A 13,124-nucleotide genomic window follows, 5' to 3' on the forward strand; every position below is an offset into this window, starting at 1 on the left:
GGTAGCTGAATTCTGCCCTCAGTTAACACACCGGCAACCCCATTGGCTTGAAAGAGGTTACATGTATGTACCTGAGGGCAGAGGATGGCCCTAGAAACCTACTTCCCAGAACTGATAATGTGAAGTTGCCTCTGAAGATTAGAGCACTTTCTCCTTTCACAATAGGAGCAGATTTAGTCGACTCTGATGACCTTGAGAGGATTGAAAAGACTTTATGGCTGACTGATTATCTCTCCAGCATTCCTGCAGCCCTCAGATAATTAATCTCATCTTTCTGTAGCGGATTAATATCTGTGCAGATCATTCTTGCCTCGTCTTCCTACAGTCCCGATCACTTGCGTTATGCATATTTGGGCAAATCCATTTCCCCAATCCCACCATGGCCCTTTATGGGCAGAGAGGCCCGTAATGCATCAGAAATGGTTTGGTTTCACTACAGCCTACACCGAACGCTTGGGGTGTGATAAAGAATAGGTGGGGATGGGTGACAATACAGATTCCCAGTCATTCTGACTCTGCGTGTGTTGGGGGGGGGCGGGGGAGTCCTAGTGCATATAGGGACTGTTGAAACTGCTGCTGTGGATCAACTCTGCTACTCTTCCAAGGCACGTGAGAAAATTCCTTCCCCCAAACTAATGGAGAACACTGGTGCCAAGCCCATGTAGTTGGGCTTGGTGCAAGGTACAGTATGTGCCCCCACATTGAACCTAGAGTAATACAGACACAGCAGTTCCAGCAGCCTCTGAGGCAGTTTGGACAAGTGATTAGACTCCTGGGGTGAAATCCTGACTCCACTGAAGTCAGTGGGCCTTAAATGGAGCCAAGATTTCACCATGGGCTTAAATCCATTGGCTCCTTTCCTCAACTTTGCCACTGACTTAATATATAACCTTGGGCAGATCATTTAACCCTGGCTTTTAACCTATCTATAAAATGGCTGTGGTAATCTGACCTTCCTCATAAATCAAGTACCAAACCCAGGCCTAGAGGGCTGCTGAGCAAGAGCCTTAGCCTTTATGCTATTGCACTGCAAAGGGGGAGAACAGGGAACTGCAGCTAAGACCCCACCACCAGAAGCTACACCCACTGACACTGTTGGGTCAGGTGACTAGCACCAGACTGCTGATTGGACACCATTGTGCATAAAGCTTCCTGTTCCTGTACCACCCTTTGTCTAAACAACTAGTTGCTAGACTTCAGACTAAGTAACTTCTCCTTATTCCTGGTTTTGCTCTTTGTCCCTGTTATCGCTACTTGTTACTGGTTCCTGCTTCCTCACCTTAAATCCAGTGACTACTCTGGCTTTGACCTTTGGTGTGACTTCCAGTGGTGACCCTGACTCCATCCTGTGTCTGATCACTGGGCCGGACTGCCCCCATATGGGCTCTCACAGATAGTGAGGGTTAATTGATTTAATATTTTTAAATCAATTGTAGATCTGCAGATGAAATGTGATAGTTAAGGGCAAATTATATTAATAGTACTTTTCTTATCATTTGTTATTTAGTGGCTACTGTGGCTTTTACATTGAGAACCAGATTATAAAAGGATCTAATCAGATTTCTCCCCCCCTCCAAAAAAAACCCCAACCAACCTAATTTTATAAGTTTTACAGTGGTGTTAATGCTATGGGCATGTATGTTTAAGAAGTCTACATTATTACTTTCCCCCCCTTTTTTTAATGAGACGCTGAACAGGGGCTAAAGAATTAAGGTCAAAGTTATACAGTTACCATCAAAGAGTGCAGTGACTGAGGTTTCTACAAGTGGTTAATGATGGTCATGGTGAATGGGACAATTAAACAAAACACGCAAGATTTAACCTACTCAGAGCTTCATGAGAAACCCGTGTAGGACAAGAACTAAATCAGTCACTTCCATAGGGCCTGATCATTCCACTGGGCACTAAAAGCTGCCCAAGAGGATGGAAACTCCATGAGGTTCCCCTTCTGGAGGAGGATCCTGCTATCAGGAGCAAGGGATGCAAGTTTGCCCCCTGCAAAAGAAACTAGGGATTGAGCCCCTGGAATCCAAATTTCTCTCAGGATTTCCTACAGATCTCGAAGGCTCCTCCAGAGGTCAGAGCTATCTATGCAGTCCCTGTGTGAAATCCCAGCCCCTTTGAAATCCATGGCACAATTCTCATTGACTTCACTGGAGCCAGGATATCACCCTCTGTGTCTCCACAGCAGCTTCTGGGCCTCCTGCTTCTTGCTCCAGCTCCCAAGCAGTGGATTTCCAATGGAGTCATGCTGACGGGGACCAATGCCATCTGTCAGGGTTCCTTCCCCACTCTGAACTCTAGGGTACAGATGTGAGGACCCGCATGAAAGACCCCCTAAACTTATTCTGACCAGCTTATGTTAAAAACTTCCCCAAGGTACAAACTTTGCCTTGGCCTTGAAAAGTATGCTGCCACATACTGAACAAAGAACAGGGAAAGAGACCACTTGGAGACGTCTTCCCCCAAAATATCCCCCCAAGCCCTACACACCCCCTTTCCTGGGGAGGCTTGAGAATAATATCCTAACCAATTGGTTACAAAATCATCAAAGACCCAAACCCCTGGATCTTGGAACAATGGAAAAATCAGCCAGGTTCTTAAAAGAAGGGTTTTATTAAAAAAAAAAAAAAAAAAGGTAAAAATCATCTCTGTAAAATCAGGATGGAAAATACTTTACAGGGTATTCAGATTCAAAACACAGAGGATCCCCTTCTGGGCAAAAATTTAAAGTTACAGAAACCAGGAATAAACCTCCCTCTTAACACAGGGAACATTCACATAAAACAAGATTTGAAAGTATCTTGTCCCCTTATTGGTCCTTTGGGTCAGGTGCCAGCCAGGTTACCTGAGCTTCTTAACCCTTTACAGGTAACAGGATGTTGTCTCTGGCCAGGAGGGATTTTATAGCACTGTATACAGAAAGGTGGTTACCCTTCCCTTTATATTTATGACAGGAGCCCTTGTATGCCCTGGGGCTGCATTAATTTTAAAGACAATTCCCTACAAGGGTGGTGGATGGGCAATGTGTGTAGCATTCCCATTCCTGCTATTGGTCAGCCATGCCTCTTCCTCTCCCCATAGCCCTTGCCCCATGGAGAGCCCTTTGAGGGTCTACAGATGGAATAGGGTGTGAGGATAATGCTGCAGAGGTGCCAGCCCCCCCTTTTCACATGGAACAAGAAGGGAGTCCCTTCCACATGTGCATTGTTTTTTGGGGGGAGATCAGTGATCCAGCCCTTTATATTTTCAGTACTTTTTAGTCTAACGATTGCCAAGTGAATTTCTTTACAGATGTATACCCAGAAAACTAATCTTGCTCTTAGGCTTTGACTGCAATGCCAAGGAAGACTAGGAGGATAGGACTTTATCCTGAAAGAGCCGGCAGACCCACATTGACCAGTATAACAGCATGTACAGAGCCATGCTAATAATTATGTCAGTTATTTCTTTTGGAGACACACCACTTTACTGGAGCTATGCAGATTTATACCAGTTGAGGCTCTGGTCCTAGGAATCTAGTGGCTTCTCTCCTTGTTTTTGCATACTGCCCTTTTGCTCCAAGCATTAGGGTGCCGTGAAGATGGATTTATGCAGTGGGAGTAATTAATTACCAGGGGATAATGTAATTGAAAGAACAGCTCTACCAGCTTTTCAGATAGGGTGATATTACAGTTCTTGTTATGTCAATGGAATATGTCAAGCAGGCACGTGTGACAGAACTCTACTTTTCAAAACGTAGGATCAGTTTCCTTGACCCAGTTTCTAGCAGGGTCAGATTTGTACCAGATTCTCAGGTGCTGATAAGCTGAGTGTTTAGAGGGAATAGCAACTAGAAGCCAAGTGTCTAAAATCTCCCCCTAGCTAATAAGTAATTAAATGTACATAAGTCCAAAAAAACCCACAACCCTTTCTCACCTCTTGTGCAGCATGCTGAACATCATTAACACCATGTGGATTTTCTGGATCAATAATTGTTTCAATGTGACTATAAAAGGCTGTTAGAATAAGTCAAAGATTTTTACATGTGCTTAACTTTATAGTGAGTAAGTTAGAACATAAGAATGGCCTCAGTGGGTCAGACCAAAGGTCCATCTAGCCCAGTATCCTGTCTTACAGCAGTGGCCAGTGCCAGGTGCTTCAGAGGGAATGAACAGAACAGGTAATCATCACATGATCCATCCAACCATTATGTGGTTATGTCTTTTCCTCTCTGCTTTCAGTGTCTTTATTCCCTGCTTTCTCTCCCATCTATGACTTTCATTTTTTCTTTTCCATTTCCCTTTTTCTATCAGTCTGTGTTTCTTTCTCTCACTCTGTCTCTCTCTCTTTCTCTCTCCTGCTGTAGTTTATTATTATTGTATGTCCTCGTTCCCTGTGCTTGCCTCTGGTCTTTTTCCTCTCTCTATCCTGGTACCTTTCTTTTCCTATGTATATTCCATTTCCCACCTGGATCTTCCCTTGTACTCTGTCATTCCTCCATCTTTCACCTTATTGTTTGTTTCAGAGTAGCAGCTGTGTTAGGTGTCACAGGTACTCCTGTTCTTATTGTTTGTGTTACTGCTGCACCAACCAAGATCAGTCTCTACCAGGCCACCCAGCCACTAATCACATAGCTATAGACAATCCTTGCCCTGGAGATTGTATACTACAACTAGACAAGACAGACAATGGAAGCGGTGTTATCTCCTATTCCTCTTTCCCCATATCAGTCTTCTCTTTCCCTCATGCTCCTACAATATTTGTGGCCTTCTACACCGTATGCACCATGTCTTTCCTTTTCTCACAAATCTGTCAATCCTCAGTACCTCCTAAGTCATTCCTAAATCTATCCCCCGCAGTCTCACCTCTTTTCTGCCCTCCCCACTTCTTGCCGCCCGTGTACTCCTTAGCTATATTCCGGTGACTGCATGAGTTTTCTGGATCAGTCACTGGTCATCTTCTCCCACTCCAGGCCATATGTGTGGTGACCCTTATAGCCCAGTTGTTTGTACTGGGCTCCATAGGCTGGCTGCTGGCACCTTATCCGCTGTAATGTGTTGCCCATTCCATCCCTGCCCCTGTGGCCACAGTTAACATCAGCACCTCAGCTATATGGTCAGCCTTTTGAAGGAGGGTTAGGTGGCCATTGGCTTAATGGGCCATGAAAGGCAGCGCTGACTAGGGCCGAGTTGTAAAAGGAATACTGTTATTACTGAATCATCCCTGGATCCAAAATTACAACTTGGAGTTGAGAACACACAATGGGACATTTCGCCTTGTAAAAAGTGATATCCTGCTGCTAAATTTCCTGGTCATAAGGTTCCCTTTGTCCTCAGAACAAAGCTAGAAATGTTCCTTAGCATTAGATGTATACGCTTTTTATCTGCGGAGACATCAAGAATGTAACTTTCTAAGCATTTGATTTGTTTAATTTCCCCATTTGTCCAGACATTACAAAGACTCTGCTTTCAGATTAAGCCTTTTAAACTGTTCCCCTTAAACCATCTTCAAATGCACAGCAACTACAGATCTGGATTGTGGAGAGTAGAGAAGAACGGGGCAGACTGTAGTAAATATCCAGTGAAAAATGAAGTGGACCTTAATGTAGTCAATTCACGCTTCCATGGTTCTTCTCGTCCAGACTATAGGTCACTGACTGTGGTAAACTACAATTGTTATGATCCAGTGAACTGGGTTTAACCAGTGATGGTAGGATCAGGGTCCTGTTGTACTAGGCAGTATCCACACACAGAATAAGACATAGTCTGTGTCCCAAAGAACTTTCCATCAAAATAGACAAGATGGATGAGGGGCAGGGACTGTCTTTTTGTTCTGTATATGTGCAGTTCCTAGCACAATGGGGCTTCTAGGAGCTATGGCAATGTACACAACAGCAAAGGAACATTTAAGCTAACATTTAAGGGGAAAGGTAAACTTGATGCCCAGAATATATCACCACTGGTTAAACTCAGTTCACTGGTTCATAACAAATATAGTTCATCACAGTCAGTGACCTGTAGCCTGTATGAAAAGACCCATGAAGCATGAATTTACTAAATGATGGTTCATTTCTTATTAACAAAACAAGAAAATTGTTAATCTAATGTACATTCCTGATTAACAAACTGATTTTCTACTGTAGATTGAAGATAATGGCTCTGGGTACTTTCGCCTTTTATTTTCTATGTCTGTATCCAGTAACAAAGCTGATAATTTCCAAGCTAGATTAAACCCTCATTCCTAGACTTCAAGCACAGTGCTGATGAGGGTGCCTCACTTGAGAAATGTCATCTGTCCAAAGAGAGAAGGGCTCTCTCTCAAATGGGCAGTTGATCACAGAATACTTGCCACCAGGGCACCTAATGAAACAATTTTCACAGTGTTGAATGAGTGAGCAGATTACCATCACTACATTGGTTATGTATGCAGTTTACTTCTTTGGAAAATTATTCTATTGTAACCTAACACATGCTGTTTCTCAAGGGAGATTGTAATAAGAAAAGTGTATTTGTTTGGAAGCAGTATAGTTAGATTACTGAATTTGTGCCCTTGTAATCTGAGTTGTGTATGGCACTTTATTTATTCTGTTACTTTATGAAGTTTAAGGGCCAAATTTTCAGCCACAGTCACGAAATTTGAATCCACAAGATTGCTCATGTGTGTGCAGCTACGAAATTCCATGCATGCTCATTTAGGGCAAGCAAATGAATTTTGCATGAGCAAATTGGTTGGGTACCTGTTTGTCTGATTTTGCATGCAGATACAGATGTATATGTAACTACATGTACTTTCCAGCCTCCAACATTTGTGCAAGTGTCAAATATTTGTGGCCTCAACTGATGAACGACATGGTTATCCATTAAGCAATAAGACATGTTATTCCTTTACAAAATAATGAGAAATTAAATTCCTTGTAGCTGGAGTTCTTGTAAAGCAGAATGCCCTGTAGATTTAAACTCCCTGGTTCTAGTACTTTGAAAACCGGGGCCATATTCCGCTCTGTGCAACCACCGGATTGACACTTCCACTGTATCTTTTATTTAGCCAAGTTAGGCAGTAGAATCAAAATAAACTAATCACTAGTGCCTTGGTGCTTGGCCATCTCCTTCATACGATCCACATCCAGAATTTAATTAAGGAGGCTGTTTGTTATTCTAGTCAGCCTTAAGGATAGTGATCAGTTTTAGCTAAAAGAACCAAACTGAGTCTTCACCCACAACTGAAAGCAAACTGAACCCCAAAGTTTTCTGATGCCTGAAAAATTCTGATTGACTTTTAAAATATTTTTTAACAAAAATTTTGGTCTGCATTTTCTTGGTTTTATCCAGGATGGATGATAGCAAAGGTACCATAATACCACAAGAAAGGCATGCAGTGTTGTTGTAGCCATGTTGCTCCCAGGATCTTAGAGAGACAAGGTGGGTGAAGTAATATCTTTCATTGGACCAACTTCTGTTGGTGAGAGAAACAAGCTTTCAAGCTACACAGAACTCTTCTTCAGGCCTGGCCTGGCATGTCCAAACAGGCTGCAACCAGGAAATACTAGAAAACTGGCATTATAGCCTGATCTTGGGAGACTTCCAAATAAGGGATATTCAGGTAAGTTTGGAGAAGCTTGGCTTTAGCAACTGGGCTTTTAGATACTTCTCTAAACTTTTAGAGGCCTAACCATGACTAATCAACTTTAAAATCATACCTAAGAGGAGAGGACACACTATCTCTGACTGTTGCTGTGTGGTAGGTGCTGTCCCTGGTTAAACTCTTACAGGTTAGCCACGTTAAGTCATATTATAAACATTTTACTGTTCGCTTGTTTGCAGTTTCTTTATTAATAACAGGATCTTGTACGCTTAAATTTTGTTGTAAAGATAATATTCTGATGAGCAGGAATATGAATTGTTTGTCTTTTGAGTCAACTTGTTTGCTGGAGAAATGTTTTCAGGAACCAGGAAGTGAAAATGTCTATTGTGGTATTAAGAATATACAGCAAGTTAAAGCTGTGTCACTTTATGAATGGAAGACTGAGTCATTGTGTCACAGGAAATTCCTAGTAAAAGATCTAGGCAGACTAGAATTTTCCATTATGGGTCATGTCTTATAACATGTTCTTTTGATGCTCTTGTGTTGTTAAAGGAGCAAGGCGAGTCCCCATTTTTGTCAACATAGAGGTCCCCTTGGCAGCAGAAATATTTGAAGTTTCATGTCACAAGCAGGAAGGGCTAGATTTGGGGGTCCATACCCCCTGCACTGACAGAGACCAGCTTCACACAGGGTGGGTAGTGGTGGAGTCTCTCTTCCTGCTTGGCCCCCACCCGTTCCTCTGCAATGCCAACAGAAGAGTGCAGTTGTGTTTCTGTGACTTTCAGCTGGAGGCTGAATCAGGGCTAGTGTGGTCCCCCAGTGGTCTGCAGGTTTTCTGCTTGCTGTTTGTTTATCACCAGCCAGGAAAGTGGCATTTTAGATTTGCATTTGTCCCACTAATGCTCTAATTGCAGACTGGTTCCCTGACTCCATTTATTAGAGACAAAGCCCTGATCCTGCAAGAAACTAATGTCCCTTACTCCCATGGGACTTCACTGGGAGGAGAAGAGGCTCAGCATCTTCCAGGAGGTGCTCAACACAGTGCAACCCTGGGCCCTATTTCAGCAGGAGCAAAACAATTTTGAAAAGTTCAAGGAGTGAAATTCTGTCTCTATGGAAATTTTACCTGTGTTATCAAAATAAGTCCAAGAACTTCCCTTCCTAGCCATTACTGCTCACTTGCAAGAGAGCTGCATTTCCTTTACAGTATTTTCTTAACAAAAACCAACCAGCAAGAAACTCTTTTATCCAACATATCTTCCTCCTTAAATGTTTAACCTAGCAGTCTGTGGGGGGCATAATTCTGATGAGCAGGAATATGAATTGTTTGTCTTTTGAGTCAGCTTGTTTGCTGGAGAAATGTTTTTGCCTGTTTCCAATCTGCAGGATTTGCCCCGAATCAATTATTTTAATGTGAGTTTCCTTTCATTCACATGCTGAAAGGATTCCAGGGGTGTTACTTACGAAAGTTGCCACGATAAGGATTTTGCAGAAGGAAATAAAGCCCTGTACATTTTCTCTACTTGATAAATGTCTCCAAAGTGAATAATCACTTACAAAGGCGAGGAGCTCAGTTTAGATAATGTTTGGAAAAATGCTTTTTAAAAAAGAATGGTTTTCCGTAGCTTACCTGATTGATTGTCGTCACTTAGTGTAACAGAGATCAGCTCCCACCCAGACAGGCTTAAGGGGCTAGTTCAAAGGGAGAACTGCTGATAGCTAGCACAATAGAATGATGATTGCTTACAAACCTACTGTAAGTGGATTTACCTTTCAAGGGCCTGATCCTGCAATTCATTCCACGTGGGCAGGCACCTGCACTGGCCCTCAGGGAAGTCACTGGGACCCTGTGTGAGCAGCACAGTCTGTCCTTGTGCAAGGAATTGCAAGAGCAGGGACCAAGTTGATAAACAGGGGCTTGATCCTGTACCTTTGAAGTGATTTGTTGGAGTTTTGTTATTGACTTCAGTGGGAACATGCTTAAACCCTAGATTAGCTACTCACACCTGCTTGAAACTTTGTTTTATTTTCTCAGTTATTTTTTGTCTGAGAGGTGGGCATCTGAGTTCCGAAAAAAAATCTGATTAAAGTAAGGAAACAGATGAAGAAGATCCTGTTTTAGAACATAACTGCTAACTTTGCCCCTCATTCAGCAAAGCACGTGCTTATCTTTATTCTCCTCTCTCACTGCCATATACTTTATTACCATATCAATGAGTAAATATTAAATCCTACTGGAAACAATGAGGCCTAATTATATCCTTTTTCAGGAATGTATTTTTAAGGGGATAGCAAGTAAAGTTAATAATATACCAGGAAGTAGGTTTATGTAGGGGAAAATAGATCTAGATTTCAGACTATTCTTCTTCCTCCTACAGATAATCAAAGCCTAGTGATGACAAGATTATTATTTTCATCAGTTTTATTGGCCCATATTAATCTTCTGGTCTCAGAACAGGATGTTTTTGCTGCATTTTTTTATAAAAAGACTCACTACCACTGTTTTAAATAAACATTTTAGGACTTTTATGATGGAGGGACATGAATTACACAATAGGGATAGAGTCCTTATTCAGACAAAACTTGTTGAAATCAATTGGATTTTTGCCTGCATAAGAACTGCATAACTAGGCCCTATTGTTATAATTTAACTTTGTATTATACAAGTGCTTTGAAGACCCAGCCAAGGTCAAGATCCCACTATGCTAGGCACTGTATATACAGGATAAATGGGGTTTGCCTAGGCACCTAAATGAATTAGGTGCAGTGGCTTTATCACAAGACTATTCTTCTTTTTGCAGTTTTCTTTGAGCAAGTTTGTACTGTGTGTCTGAAAAGAGCTGGAGTGAGATGGCATTCAGGGCATGACGAAAGTTTATTTATGTGAGTTTGGTTTTTTTGCAATGTTTATATATTTAAAAACATTCTGGGTGGATCTGATCCTGCAAAATACTGAGTGCTGTCAGTTTGCACAGACTGCCGTGAGAGTTGCTTAAATATGTCACTGAGGAAACATGAACCCAACTGAGGTGAGTTCACCTCAAGTGTCGAGGACCCTCAGTTCCTCTTTTAATTTAACCAGTGGAAGCTGAAATCACTAAGGACCTTGCAGGATCAGGGCCATCATATTTTTAAATAAAATCTAGTTGCTATGGCTCTAGGCACTGTGGGTGTGATCCAAAACCTGCTGATGCCCATGGGAATCTTTTGGTTGGCTTTGATAGGCTTTGGATTAGACCCAAAGTAATTTACTAATGTTCTGATTCCAGAAGTGATGACCGGGGCTGGCTTAAAAAAATAAAAACTTTCATGCAAAGTTTAAATAAAAATTCTTCCTGTTTTTTTGTCAAAACTTTAAAAAAACATTTTTTTTAACCAGCTCTCATGATGAACAATCCCAGCTCCTATTAGAGCCAGTGGGAACTAGAGTGAGAACTTGGGAGGTGTGTGTATGTGTGTGCGTGGGAGGGCTGAAGAGTTTGATCCAAAATATTTGATCCAAAATAAAATATTTTTGAAATATTTTAGCTGCCACTGACAATGTATTAGCTTATTTGTTTGTATTGTGATAGAGCCTATAAACCTTAGATAAGGACCAGGACCCCACTATTAGGTCCTGTACAAACATAGAACAAAAAGACAGACTCTGCCCCAAGGAGCTTACACAATTTCAGAATCTCAGGAGTAATATTCCTGGTCTTGCTATCATAAGTCAGCTAAAACTCCACTTAAAGTCACCTGAGAGTTTTTCCTGAGTAAGGACTATTAGGATCAGGCTCATGCACTCCTCGTTTGATCAATGCATTACAAACAGGTTTAAAGTTTACTAAATTGAATGTTTCATGTTATCTGAAAAGGACAATGATTCTGAATCCTTATTACATGTGCAAGTACTTAACAGTTCCAAAAGGATGACAGTCATGCACCTTTTATTTTAATTAGCTGAACAATGTGTTCATTCCTTTAAAGAATTTGGGATTTATGCTTCATCCAGTACAGAAACTGGTGATGGAATCAATCTAGTCCATATCCACCAAATGTGGAGTCGGTATTCCTACTGCATGAAGCAATTTACAATCTGCACCTTGCAGGTTATTTGCAAAATACTGATGGGGCCAGATCCTCAACTGGTATATTGACTTTAATACAGCTAAGCCATTGACTTTAATACAGTTTTGCTAATTTACATCAGCTGATGATCTGGCTCTGAAAGTTTATAGAAAATTATTTGAGGGAGTCAGCAAGCATGTGGACAAGAGTGATCCAGTCAGTATAGTGTGCTTGGACTTTCAGAAAAGAACTAGGTTTCTCACCAAAGGTTCTTCAGCAAACAAAACAGTCGTGATAAGAGGAGAGATCCTCTCTGGGATCAGTAACTGCTTAAAAGATAGGACACAATGGGTAGGAATAAATGGTCAATTTTCACAATGGAGAGAGGTAAGTAGCATGGTATCCTAAAGATCTGTGCTGTTCTGTTCAACATATTCATAAATGCTCTGGAAAAGGGGGTGAACAGTGAGGTGGTAACATTTACAAATGATACAAAATTACTCAAGATAGTTAACTCCAAAGTTTACTGAAAAGAGTTAAAAATGGACCTCATTGAACTGGGTGACAAAATGGCAGATGAAATTCAATGTTGATAAATGCAAAGTAGTACACATTGGAAACCATAATCCTGACTATATATGCAAAATGATGGGGTCTAAATTAGCTGTAACCACTCAGGAAAGAGATCTTGGCATCATTGTGCATAGTTTCCTGAAAACATCTGCTCAATGTGCAGCAGCAGTCAAAAAAGCGAACAGGATGTCAGGAACCATTAGGAAGGGATAGAAAATAAACAGAAAATATCATAAAAACCACTGTATTAATCCATGGTACATGCACACTTTGAATACTTCATGTACTTCTCACTTAATCTAAAATATATATATATATTTGAATTGAAAAAGGTACAAAGAAGGGCAACAAAAATGATTAGAGATATGGAACAGCTTCCAGCAGAGGAGAGAGACCAAAGACTGGGATTGTTCAGCTGGGAAAAGAGCTGACTGGGAGGAATATGTTAGAGGTCTATAAAATCATGAATGGTGTGAAGAAAGTGAATAAGGAAGTGTTATTTATCCCTTTTTACATAACACAAGAACTGTTGGATCATATTAAAGAAGTTCTGTATTAAAATCACAAATGAGTTTGATTTCCCATAGTTTAAATTCCAGGGTATTACTAATTAAGAGGTCTCTTGGTTTTTGGTACTGTTTCTCTCCCTCTGTGTGTGAAACTTGCAAGCTGCTAATTGTGTTAGTACATTCTAAGACAGAGTCTGTTCTCAAAGCAATTCACAGAGACTCAAAGCAATACTCTAACAACAGAAACAGCACCCAGAGACTCCCCGCCCTTTTGTTGTATTAACAATTGTGATTAAAATAGAGATAGAGGATGTATGTGGATGGATGCTTGGTGTGGATAATAACTGAATGATCAGGGAGGTGCCAGCCTAAGAATCCAGTGTCCATCGGCTGAAGAAGGCGTCAAGTGGAAATAACCAGAGGACCCCC

Source organism: Chelonia mydas, chromosome 6, assembly GCF_015237465.2.
Source record: "Chelonia mydas isolate rCheMyd1 chromosome 6, rCheMyd1.pri.v2, whole genome shotgun sequence".
Classification (NCBI taxonomy): Eukaryota; Metazoa; Chordata; order Testudines; family Cheloniidae; genus Chelonia; species Chelonia mydas.